The sequence below is a fragment of the Phalacrocorax carbo genome, chromosome 1 (genome assembly GCF_963921805.1).
Source record: "Phalacrocorax carbo chromosome 1, bPhaCar2.1, whole genome shotgun sequence".
Classification (NCBI taxonomy): Eukaryota; Metazoa; Chordata; class Aves; order Suliformes; family Phalacrocoracidae; genus Phalacrocorax; species Phalacrocorax carbo.
Window position 1 is genome coordinate 84,691,185 of NC_087513.1, and position 13,533 is coordinate 84,704,717.

Consider the following 13,533-nt stretch of genomic DNA (forward strand, 5'->3'; position numbering starts at 1 on the left):
TGGAAACAGAGGTGGAAAAACTGTGTTCCAGGGAGCCTTCAAACAGTTGCCAGTCTAGCAGCTGTACAGCTGCAATAGGGAATCCAGCTTACCAGCTTACTTGCCACAGCGCTACATTATTCTGAGCCTGTGGTAGCAGAAACCCTTAGGAAGTGTCATTCCACCATAGTAAAATGGTGTTTCTGAGATGCTTCCTCTGAAAATGAAGACTGGTGGTATCCTTTGGCATCCTAGAATGCTGGGCACTATTGTCTTGAACAATTCTCAGTGTTGGCCCAGAGAAGGATGTTCTATACAAAAAGAGGAATCTTTTTCTATTAATTGCTTCTTGACACAGAGAAAAAGGCTGGGACCTAATCTGTCCCTCATGCGGCAGTGAACTCCTCCAGCCTGGCAGCCAGCTCATACATATTTGAGACCAATTACATATGTGTATTATATATTATACACATTATTTTTGTATGGAATATATTTTATATATTTTAATATCTATACATATATTTGTATACACATGTACATGTTTGAAGGTGATGGAGAAGTGCAGTGGTTAGTGGATTCTATTTGTTATTATGTAGCAAACATACTGTTGCTGTGATTACTAGGACAAAGAGGTGATGCATTGTTTCTGCTGGGCAAGAGTTCAGTGACAAAAAAATATAGCTTTTGAAAATTAGTAGCATGTGTATTAGTTAACTTGGAAGGATCATATATGAGTTCTGCAAAGCAAATTGATCTAAGTGGGGCCCAGCAGTAAATTGAAACAGAAGTGTTTCTCCACCATATAACAAAGAGCTTCAGGTATTTCTCTGTGGCCCTCTGATTCTTAGCAGTTGTTCTTGGCCATCTGGCATTGCTTTCTTTTAGAGATTAGGAAAGTCTGAGCTGAGGGTTAAGGAAGCTTATAGTATTTAATTGTGTGGCTAGGATGATGATTTACATGGAATTCATCCTAAGTGCATAATATGTTAGGCAAAGGTACTGGGCAACTACAAATGTTAGCTGATTTAGTTTGCCTTCAGGAATGGGCACACATATGGGGATTACAAAGTAGCCTATATATATCTCTGCAGAAGAAATAAAATATTGATTTTTGATTCTACAGATAGCAGCTTAATTCTCAAGAAAGGTAATCACCAAATATAAACATCAGGGTATATGTCTTTCTAAAGTAGATTTCACTTCATTGTTTTATTAGTGAAAAGTGTTACAATAATTATATTCACAAAATGTATCAGAAAATCTTACTGGCTCTAAAATGGAAATTCTATAAAACATAATTTTTTAAAAGAAATTTCACTTGTGATGTAAGAATTTCATAGGGTCCTAAAAGGGAAATTTTGAAGTAACAGGAATAAGTTATCAAAACTTTGGTAGAGAACTTTGCAAGTAGATGGTGATCATAGTTGAATTTTGGGTTGTTTATTCATTTAACTGAGGTCAATGAGTCTACATACAGTGAAGCATTCATATTACACATCTTGTTAGATTTTAGCATTGCTTAATTTTAATAAAACACATTTTATTAGGGGGAACATATGACAAGATTATTAAATCACTGATCTTCTGTGTTTCAGGAAAAGCTAAGTATAGTCAAGAAGATCCTTGATGTGGTTTATTTGTTGAATTGTTTATATTTAAACTACTACAAAAATTCTGGTAGGAATAATACCTATTTGTTAAGGGTATAATTATAAGCAGACGTTATCATTTATCTAAGTTAAATGGAGTCAAATTTACAAATTCAGGTATTGAATATTCAGTTTCAAAGTAAATTTTTCAATAGGTTGGGAACATTTTCCGTTCGCTAAAACATAAGACTAGAAGAGAAAAAGATGGGCTGGAAACTTGCTGGTCCAGAAGTAGCAGCAAAAAGTCAAATACAGCAATTTTTCATGGATACTCTGTTATTAAAATAATGGATAAAGATTATTGCTCCTGAAGAATATTCTTCTGCATTAATTATTTGTCTAATTCAATCTTAGAGTGGGAGTAATATTTTTTCCTGTAGATTAAAACCAATGTTGCATGTTTATCAGCGAGCATGAAGAGAGTAGTACAGCAGCCATGCAGGTCACTTTTACTAAAGTCTAAGATCAGACTAAAAGAAAGAGAGCATGTCCATTCTCTGGGTCTGGCTGTTGTCAGAGTTATTAGTACTGTAAAACAGCTAAGAATTTTAGAATGGTTTATGTGAGGTAATCCATACTTATTTATACCAGACTGGAAAATATACTATGGTGCAGTGTCTCGTTTGAAGTACAAAGCTGTAATGGTTAACTGAACCTGTTGGACAGACAGTTAAATCTTGTGAAGAGATTTTGGCCCTACACATAACTGAAAGTTAATCTTTGAGGTTTAAGAGGGGTGGGCAGTTTGTCCCTGAAATATGAACAAAATTGCTAACTACAGACAGCTTAAAACAGGAAACACATTCAAATGTTCTCATTTTTTATTGTCTTCCCCCTGGCTGCATTATCTGATATTCCCCATTTTCTGACACAGGGAATAATGACAGGGAGAGACAATGAGTGACCCTGGGATGCTTGTCTCTTGACATAATAGTGATATTTACTTCTGTCGTATTTTGACTCTAATGACATAAGTCAGCAGTGCGGTGACAATTGCAGTATAATCCCATGAAAGTAAGACTACTCAAAATCAAACAAACAAACAAAAAACCCAAACCCCAAACAAACAAAAACCCCCTCAAAACAAAAACCAGCCAACCAAAACAAGAAAGGTAGTGAAGTCTGGAAAAAGCTAATGTTTGCAGTCACATTAGCAAGAAGAATTCAGTTTTTAGTAGGGATTTGATAAGCTGTGAGAAGATTCCAGCTTTTAGTTTTAGTTTCCCGTCCAAATGACATAGCACTGTTGGTGTGCATATGCAAACTTGCACATCAGTGGAGGAGAACAATTAGATGAACATTTGGGCTGGGAGAAGGAAAGGTAATATTAAGTTCAAATGGTGTGATGCCCTAATGAATATGATGTAAATAGAGCCCATTTGAAAACCTGTACAATGATATTGCAGAATAATATTCAAATATTATTAGAGGCCCAAGACTAGTTTTAACTTAAAATAATGAGGTTTGCTTCAGAGCTGAGTTAGACTGGTTAATCCAGGTGACGAGCACCCCATAACTGGTTTTAGGGTCTAAGTGGTTTCAACTTGATAGGGAAGACATCCAATATTACATTTTTCACAATGCTTCTCTCTCTAGCTGCTCTTTGCTAACAACATATTCTATTCAGGTTGTTTTATTTTTTTGCTGTGTGGGGTTTTAAAAGTTATTTTTGGTTTTCTTCAGTGTGGAAGTGTTTTTACTCAAGCTATAGATAGGTGTGAGAGCCATTTGTGCCTGTTGTTTTGGATAAGTGATGAGTTGATTCATGACTCAAAAAGCAGATTTTTTGTATACATCTGTTATAATGTAGCCTGCTGGACATAGTTTAATAATTTGTATATGAGGAGGTTTATAGTCATTGAAAGTGAGAAACAGAATAAGAATTTAGAATTGGAAAATTAATTACTCCCCTCCAGCCCTCTCTGCCTCCCTGTACACCCAGAGTTAGATATTTCTTTAAAGATATGACTCAGGTTCTATTGCTCGTATCCTCTGGCTGTGTGACCTTTCTTCAGCCTTCTGTGTTTCAATTCCCCTAACTTTTAAAAATAATAATGATATTGACTTTTATAAAGTGATGGTTATAATCATGGGGTACAACTGTTGTTAAATTTGAATAAGCTTAATATTCTAATGTTTCTTACTTACCTCTGGTCTCCTAGACCCATGCAGAGCATTTCAGTAAGCTGCTTGACTGGGCTGCTGTTAGCGTGCTCCCTTTTTGTCTGTTCCTGCTACCTTCCAGATAAGTAAGTCTGCAAGAGGCTGATCCAAAGGTGTATAATCTTCCTCATGCAAGTAGAGGATGAGGTTGTAACTCCATTATCTGACTGCCCAAGGAGGTATCTAACTTTGCTTATTTAAATACTGCTGACACAGAACAAGGCCTGAGTGGAAAAGATGGGAGGATGCGGTCCAATTTGTAAAAAAGTAAAGTTCAGTTAGTTGGGGTTTTGCTGTACATAAAGTTAGGATGTTCCTAATGGGCAGCCCATTACCCAACCTTTCAGCAACTCACAGAAACTTTGAATCAAAGGAGAAATTCTGTTGGCTTTACTTTAAATATCTTGCAGAAATAAATAAACCACGTCTTCCAAACAAAATAAAGGAACATAACATGGCTGAAGATGTGTTAATAAACAGTGAATGTTTGTCTAGCTAGTTGGGGTTGTCACGTAAAACTTAACCATTTTACTATCACTTTACAGAAATGACTGCAGGCACTGAACTCAAAGCAATCTCACAACTTTCTGAAACAAATTAGCTTTAAATCAACTCAGATCTCCATTCAGCTTAGTCCCTTGCTGCTTAGGAGCAACTTAAATTGCTGAATTTATTCAGCAGAGATAATTGAACTTTCAAGTGTTTGGAAATTTGACTGGGATGATTGTTCTTTCTTCCTGCTTTTCTTGAGCTGGGCCAGAGTTCACATGGCTGTCCACGCGTTTTCCATTTAACTTCTCCATTCAGTGTAGCAGGGATTATGAATATTCTTGGCACCTGCTGCCAGTTTGAATTTTAAAAGTAATCTGCAGCTCATCTTCAATGTCCCTCAAAACTTGGCACCATGGCCAATAGCTTTATCACTGCTCAGGTAATGCAGGTAGGGCTAGGTTTTCCACAGTGTTACAATAAATCCAGGAAATGTTTGTGATTGTCCTTAATCAAGGCATAGATAAGTGTCTACAAACTTAGTAACCAATCTGAACCCATCTTTAAGTGTTTAGTGTCACAGTTAACATGCTGATTCTCTAGTCTCCTCTGTCACCCAGAGCCTCTGTGCTGTCTGGGAACACAGAGCTGTTGGTTACCCCTTGCATCCCTTGGAAGGGGATGCAAACTGAAGCACAGAATGACTAGCTTACCATTTCTTTTATTTCTTTCTTCACCTCCTTGTGTTTGCTATGGTTTTGTTGTTAAATGCAGTAAACGAGAATTAACTTTTCAGAGTAAAAAGAATTAATAATGTTTGCAGATTACTTCTGTTTTAGTGGGGGAGGAATTCTGTACACATGGATTCATGTTGAATCTACTTGGTCCTCATTGCAAGCTGCATTTGGTATTTTTGTCTTTTTGTCTGTATCCTGACTGTCTTGATTGGAAACTGCTTGTGCTGTTTCTAATCAGTTGCACCAAGGATACATAGTTTTGAAAATATATTGACTAGTGTCTGTGTGTCTTGCTTCCCATATAACACTGGCAAGTCATGAGGCATCAGGGATTGAATTTGTATCTTTTTTATTTCTTTTGTGGATTTCCCCATAATTCTGGCCTAGACAAGTGGTCTGTGCAGTGGGTGGGGAACTGGCTGACAGGCCGCACCCAAAGGGTGGTGGTAAATAGCTCTTTTTCAAAGTGGCAACCTGTCACAAGTGGAGTCCCCCAGGGATCGATATTGGGCCCGATGTTATTCAACATCTTTGTAAGTGACCTGGATAACGGCAATAAGTGTAGCCTGATGAAGTTTGCTGACGACACCAAGTTGAGTGGGCCAGCAAGAACCTTATGGAGTTCAACAAGGAGAAGTGTAAGATCATGCACCTGGGAAAACATAATGCGGGAGTGCAGTACAGCCTGGGATCCACCGGGCTGGAGAGCAGCTCTGTGGAAAGGGACCTGGCAGGCCTGGTGGACGGGAAAGCTCAATAGGAGCAAAGAACGTGCTGCTGTGGCCAAAGAGGCCGATAGGGTGCTGGGTGGCATCACACAGGGCATCACCAGCAGAGATAAAGAAGTCATCATCCCACTCTACTTGGCTCTTGTCAGGCCACACCTGGAGTACTGCGTACAGTTCTGGTCCCCGCTATACAAAAGAGATGTAGACAGGCTGGAAGGGGTCCAGAGAAGGGCCACCAAGACGATCAAAGGATTGGGAAGCCTGCCATATGAGGATAGGCTGGGAGAACTGGGTTTGTTCAGCCTTGAGAATCAAGGAGGCTTAGAGGGGATCTCATCACCACGTACCAGTACTTCAGGGGTAGCTACAAAGAAGACGGAGACTCCCTTTTTACACGGAGTCACGTGGAGAGGACAAGGGGGAATGGACACGAGTTGCTCTTGGGGAGATTCCGATTGGACATGAGGGGAAAATTTCCCGCCGTGAGAACAGTCGACCATTGGAATAGCCTCCCCAGGGAAGTGGTTGACTCCACCACACTGGACGTTTTTAGGATTCGGCTGGACAGGGTGCTGGGCCATCTTGTTTAGACTGCTCTTCCCAGAAAGGTTGGACTAGATGATCTCTGAGGTCCCTTCCAACCTGTGATTCTGTGATGTGTGTTCTGGTACCATTTCTACTGCTGTAGGTACAAATTTTAGGTGTGCAGTAGGAAATTATGACATTACTGTTGATTCTTATAAGTGTATGACATGTATTAAGAGTTGCTGCAAGAAATTAAAACCAGCAGAAACTGGTATGCTAAACATTTGTTACTTACAGAATTATTAATTTCCAAGACTGTAAGGAGTTGTGACTGATAAGTAATTTTTTTTTTACTAAAGTAAGTGGGTTTTAATGGTTTTTAACTTTTTTATGGGGAAGAAGACTGAAACATGACAATCATGAGCTACGGATGAAGATAAGATTATGAACAGATGACTGTAAGCTCTAGGGGTTCATCAGCTTAAAAAATTACTATTCAGTAGCAGAGATGCATTAGTTGCTTATGTGCACGTTTCTACCATGCTGCACATGTGATGCAAAGCAAGTTATATTATACAGTTTGCTCTGCAGATAATGTGTGTAATGGTTAACAGTGGAATCAGTTAACTTGGAGTAATTCTGTCATACCTAATCATCTCTGTATACTGCAATGTACAATCACTGAGTCTGACATGATGCAAAAATGAAACAGAGGCAAAAGAATTGGCACTGTACTATTCAATCAAATTTTCTCGCTTAATTTGCTGTCTTACAGAACTGAAAGTTATTAGAAAAGGCTACTTCTGAATCAGAGGTTTGTTCTTCTAGGCTTATTGACAGATGTATTAGCACCCTTTTATTTAAATGATGCTGCTGAATACTTGCCTTTAGTAGTTCTTTCACTTCTGAGTAGCGTGGGTTCTTCACAAGACTCATTTCTTCCTCTGTATTATCTTGGAGAGTTTCCAGCCAGTTATGATCTTAAGCAGGTAAGACAGCTGTCTGTCAATGGTTTGTAATTCAGAAACGTAAACATCTCATTTTGTCTCATTTCATAGTAGTTTTAATCTAAATTGGTGGTTAAGCATCTTATTGCCTGTACTTCTGTGCCACATACCCCCACCCCCCACCCCACTTTTTCCACTTCATCTAGCTATTGCTGTGTCCCAAATAGTGCCTCTTCTTCTGCAGTGTCCTCTGGATGCAAAGACAGTTAAATTAGAAAAAACCCAAACTTTATGTTCTCAGTTGCTCTTTCCTTAGAATTTTGATTGAGCTGTCATCTCAGTTTTCACTGCTTTAAGGAACTGACATCACATCTGTTGCCATAATCCCAGAGTGCCTTAGGACCACTTAATATATATATCCTCTTGACACCTTGTATGTTTGGTCTGTGCTTTTATCCTCCTGATGCAGATGGAAAACTGAGCCACCTAAACAAAGAGAATGTCTCCAGTGGAGCACAGGGTAGAAGGCTGAGAGCTATTGGAGACCAGAACTAGCAAGTCCATGTGTAGTGCAGTTCAGCATGGGTAGGCTCAAGTTCTGCTTGGCAGTGTATGCAGTGGCATTGCCTATGAGCTCAGAAATCCTGGCAATTACCTGTCTCAAGCTTGGGTGCCTTTGCAGTGGTCTTCCCTGCACTTTCATTTCCAGATTAGCTTGGCCAGAGACAGCTTAAATCTGTCTGTATCCATGGTGTAGATATGTCCTACTAAGAGACTTGTACAAAGTTAAACTGAAATGGAATCTGGATCTCTAAAGTCCTTTGTAAGTGTCTTAAGCAACAGGCCATCTGTTAGGCACTGTGTGAGACTTGATGCAGGCAAGGCACCTCTGAACTCCACATGCTTGTGCAGTGTGGTCCACAGGCACAAAACTCATTTCAGATTTAGGACCTGTAGACCATCCTTTTATTTGGCTGTGTACTCCAGAGGTCTAACATGTCAGTGAATTCCAGAAGTACCTAGAAGAGTGGAAGTTTTCTCATGACACATAATGAAAATCCTAAACCTCCCCACCACCTGCAAAGTGTCACTAAGAAAAATGAAGTCCTCTTCTTGAGAACATTACCCAATAGATGACAGTCAAGGTGAACACTTTGCTATAGGATGTCTGTCTTTATGTGTCCATTGTAATATTTTTAATGACTCCAAACTAATAAAATAATTCCACAAATTATAAATGAAAAAACCCAACATTGTATTTAACACTTACAGAAGGTAGAGATAAGAAGATCAAAGTTTTCTGTTGCATGTCTGGCAGTAACAATTCTTCCTACTTTCCATAGCCCCTCAAGCTGTATGCTTGTCTTCTACTGTCAGAGCAATGTTTGCTCTAATGGCTTCTTCAGCATGTGGAATGTAAAAAGAACTCTCTGGTGGGATCTTTTTTCCCCCGCTGTTAGCATCTGGGAGGATGTTGGGTTTATATCTTTCAGTGCAACATTGGTTTTGTGTCTTAAGGGATGTACTTTAAAATGCAGATATCTTTGATTCTGTTTTGTTATTTTTGTGTTTGTTTAGGCTTTTTTTAGGAGTTATCTACTCTGCTCATAGAAGTGGTCGGTGGATGTGGCTATCACACCTTGAATTGATAGAGCTATCTGTTACTTTGGCAGGTTGGAATCCCATTTTCTTGGGAATTTAAACTCTCTCTTTCTGCCTATAGGTGGAAATGGAAGCTGGCACTGTTGTTGGATTTCTCCTTGTTTTGTTTCGTAGCCTGTTCTTCCATTTACAACTTAGAGTAAATCATTCTTGTACTTTATGATTTATTAGATGTTAGTGATAAGGTTTCTGTCACTCTGCTGTGAGCATTTAAATTGACGATCCAAATAAACTATAGTGGGGTTACAAGTTAAGACTGTTAAGACTACAATGTTTCAATTCTAACGGTTTGACTTATTTCCCATTCATGAGGCTTAAATGTAGAACTAGATATATTGGATCAGACCAGAAGTTTGCATATCCTGCCTTTGAAAGTAGATGGTAAAGAATGCTTAATAGACACTAAAGGAACTGAACAAATTCCTGGAACTCCTTTGAGTCCTTTATCCTGTGGCCTTCCTAAATTCTGTGGTAGTAAGTTCACTTGTTTAATTATGTGTTCTGTGAAAGAGCACTTTGTTTTAAGCCTACTGCTTGATAATTTCAATACATGCCAACAGATATTCTGAAAAACAGTTAACTGACACCTCCTTTCTGCTTGTCATTATCATTTTTATTTTACTTTATTTTACTTTATTTTAGTACTGGAATGGGAAGAAAAATCAGATAAATCCTAATTTAAAATTAGGTTACTGCAAAGTAGTATTTAGTGGTGCTTAACATAGCTTATGTTTAGATCATAGAATCATAGAAAAATTCTAGGTTGGTAGGAACCTCTAGAGAACATCTGGTCCAACCTTCTGTAGAAAGGAAGGCCATAGATTATGTTACCCAAGACCCTGTCAAGCTCAGCCTTGAGTACTTACAGCAAGAGAGATTCCACCATTTCTCTGCGTTATCTGTTTCAATGTTTAATTTTTCTCAATTCATTCAATTTATTCTCCGTTTTTCCTATAGCCACACCAAAATTTTCCCTGAAGCAACTCATGCCCATTGCTTGTCTTGGTGGCACTCTACTGGATGGTCTCCAATTTCTTGAGTTGCAATGACCAAACCTGGGCACAGTAGTCCAAGTGTGGTCTAACGAGTGCTGAGTAGAGTGGAATAATCACATCCCTTGATCTGCTGTGTATAGTCTTGCCAGTGCAGCCTGGAGCAGGATTTAAATGCTTTTACTAATATTTATGCTGTCCTGGTGTATTGTGGTGTAGCTTTTAACGTCAAGTTTAGAGCAGCAGCATGCACAGCGCTCCATATAGACTTCAGTGAGATGAAGCAGCTTTATTGTGAGGGCAGAAATGTTTTCTTCCTCAATTTTGAGCATTTACACTCATAATACACTGCTGCAATTAAACATTTTCATCCTTTTATTGCTTTTCCCTCCAAGAGTGGATCTGACTGCCTTCCCTCATAGCCTCTCCTGAAGTACACTTCAGCTAAAACACCTCTGCTTCTTTGAACCACTCAGCAGTTTTTGTAGTCCATCCTGCAGCTGTATCACTGAAAGTCGTACTTAGTTTTAAACTCCATCCAGCTTGAATGCAGTTGTCGCAAGTGCTGACAAGAACAAAAACATTGATCTTATCACTCCCCCATCCAAGCAGCCACAGTGCATGACTGTGTTCTCTAGTACAGTATAATGATTGTATGCATTGCTATATGCGTTACACTTCTTCACAGTATTTATTGGAACTGCTTTTTTTTCTTCCACAATACTTTTATTTCTGGTCTGATCAGGGCTCCTGCAGTCCAGCTAGTGCTTGTTTTTCTCTGTTATGTGTAGTCTCATTAACAAGGTGTATAACTCAGAATCATGAGATTTTGAGTTCATGATTTTTACCAGGGCTGGCAGTGGGGTAGGTTAATGGTTGTGAGTTTTTGTTTTGTTTTGTTTTGCCTTTAAAATAAAAAACTAATTTTTGTGTGTGTGTATTCTTATGCATGGCATTTTTAAAAATGATACTTTATATTTTAGACTTACATTGGGGGAGGTCAGGGAGTGGCTAAACCTTGAAAACAATTTGTCTGTGTGAAAAATAGTCTGTAGAAATAGAGGTGGTGGGTTTTTTTAACATTTTATTGAAGTGCAGACTGCATGACAACTCTGTGTGTTTCCCAACAGTGTATCTGTTCTGACACGTGTCCTAGTTTTAGTCCTTTTTCAAGTTCCTGGATATGGTTTCTTCAGAAGGCTATATTAGAGCCCAACAGTACTTTTTTCAGGATGCTTGCTTGTCCTCACAGAAATAACTGGGATCAAGCATGTTTCCACAACACACACAGTTCTGGAACATCCAAGAATGCAGGTTTCTCACGTAAAAACTTCTGCAGCTGTGTGTGAGCAGTAATAAATGGTTGACACAAGCCTCTGGGGACAACTTTAAATGGGTGAACTGTTCTCTCTTTCAGCAGTCTCGGGGATTTTTTCCCCACTGCTTGGATGCTATGTTACAAGCCTGACCCAATCCTTAGTGACAGCTTGTCAGGCTGATTAGTGTAGACTCCAGAGAATAGCTCTTTGCTGTCTGATGGATTCATTTTGCCAATAGAATTCACTTTCCTGTAGTGTGACTAATAAACAAGTGATTTAATGAGTTTTACCCAACCTATTCCAAATGGCATATCCTGATTGGAGCAGGGCATGCTTTTGAAAAGCTTAAATGCTTGCTGTATGTTACATGCTGAAGATCTGAATTATATACTTCTCCCATGAATCCAATTTAGAAAATTAAGGATGAATTGTTTTCTATGCTGTACGATTAGATACATTATGAGAAATTTAGACTGATATTTAAATTGTTACTTCCGATTTTTCTGGTTCTTCACCACCAATATGTTTTTTTTAATTTCTCTCTGTGCTTCCCACCCTGGAATGTGTTTCTCAAGAAACTATAATTTCTTTGCAGCATTTTCTATTTTTTTCTCAAAAGGTGACATGCAAAAGATGGGAAGAAGTTTATTCTTCCTCAAGGCTGTACTTATCTCCTGTATCCCTGATGTTGGTATTTTCTGGTGGTGTCCCACCTTGTTTTGTTGTTCTGTGTATAACTGTAGGTACTGTCTGTCTGTAGGTATTGGCTGTCCCAGTTCCTACATCTTGGGAGACTCTTAGGAGCACAAAAGACCAGATAGCATTGTAGCACAGCAGGAAGATAGGGGAGTGGAGCCAGAGCAATGGAAAGGTGAAAGAATTTCCTGTTTGGGTCTGGATGGTTTCTGTTTCCTTATTAATCAAGAACTCTTACAATCCCAATTAGGAGATCTGAATTCTGGATCTACAAAGAGTTCTCCAACAAATATCTTTCAGAACAATGTGCATAAAGTTAATACGAAGGGAGGAAAACAACACTATTGTAATTCTGTATCGTCTATATTGTTTTAAAGCTTTACTGTGTGTTCATAAAGAAACAGGAAAGAAAATGAGGATGATAAAAGCTCTTTAATTTCTTCCCCTACGCCCTCCCCAGTCTCTTCATTCTCCTTTCTTTTGTAAGAATCCACAGCACACAATTAGTTGCTGCCCCAAGTTTAGTTGTACACCTACCTGTCTGTGTTCCACATCCAGCCTTGCTGGTACTAATGCTGTACCTGCCTTTTTGTGATTCAAAATTTGAGTAACTGAGTGCGGGAAGCAAAGATCCTGATGAGGTTATGATCAGGTTTCTGAGGAATAACAGCTGCTGGCTTATTTGCTTACTTTCCCAGCCTCCATCAGAGAAAGCTGAGAGGGTTCATTTGCACTTGTGTGAGACACCGCTTTTATAAATCTGATAGCACTGTGCCTGCATGCACACTGTTCTCTGATGTGACTTGAGATTTTTGACTGGATAATTGGTAGATTTTTTGTCTGATCGCTGTTGAAAGAAGCTCAGCACCTGCTATAGAACCTTCTTTACATCTTCAACTTGTTGGTAAAAAGTTCTAGAAACTGTAATTACAATATCACTTTAATGGCAGTCTCTGGCATAATTTTTTGCTTCATTGCAGCCTGGGGGAGAGAGGGAGGCTTCCTCCGTTATTGTTTCTGCCCTGTAGTGTCTCCTCCTTCTGTCTGTCCTTCTGAGACTGCAACCTGATGTGACATTCATTTCAGCAGGGGCTCTTTTTGCTGCAGTATTGTTGCAGATTTATGCCTGGTCATTCATGCAAGGTATTTTCTGGGTAGTCAGCTCAAGATTATCTGTTATAGGGTGTGTTCTGGGCAGGTTTAGCAGAGAAAGCATTCAAACTCAATAGCATTAAGAGGAAAAACGGGCTTATTGAATTATGGCTGCTTAGACATAAGATCTATCGTTGGGCTGGAATGAGCATAGCAGTGCTAGTAACAAAAGGCAGAGTACGGAATCAGGAACATATGCTTGAAAGGAAAAACCTTAGGAGCACAGAGCTTGCCACAGAGACAAAACAACTTCATTACTGTGCTGGATGGTCCCTGAATTATTTTTCCTCTGAAAGACTAGGTAATATTTGTGGTGCTTGCTTTCCTTAAGTTTGGTGTCACAGAATCACAGGTTAGAAGAGACCTCAGGGATCATCTAGTCCAACCTTTCTGGGAAGAGCACAGTCTAAACAAGATGGCCCAGCACCCTGTCCAGCCGAATCCTAAAAACGTCCAGTGTGGTGGAGTCAACCACTTCCCTGGGGAGGCTATTCC

The 13,533-nt window shown here is 39.2% G+C and overlaps 1 protein-coding gene and 1 long non-coding RNA gene across 6 annotated transcripts in view; one reads left to right on the forward strand and one right to left on the reverse strand.

The window, feature by feature from the left end:
• Nucleotides 1-3,883, reverse strand: part of LOC135315399 (uncharacterized) — a 37,289-nt gene extending 33,406 nt beyond the window's left edge. The window contains exon 1 of the long non-coding RNA XR_010374863.1: nt 3,777-3,883. This is a non-coding gene — a long non-coding RNA (uncharacterized LOC135315399). The remainder of the gene's footprint in view (nt 1-3,776) is intronic.
• The window catches only part of TSPAN9 (tetraspanin 9), a 198,584-nt gene that overhangs the window by 91,473 nt on the left and 93,578 nt on the right, over nt 1-13,533 (forward strand). The window lies entirely within an intron of this gene.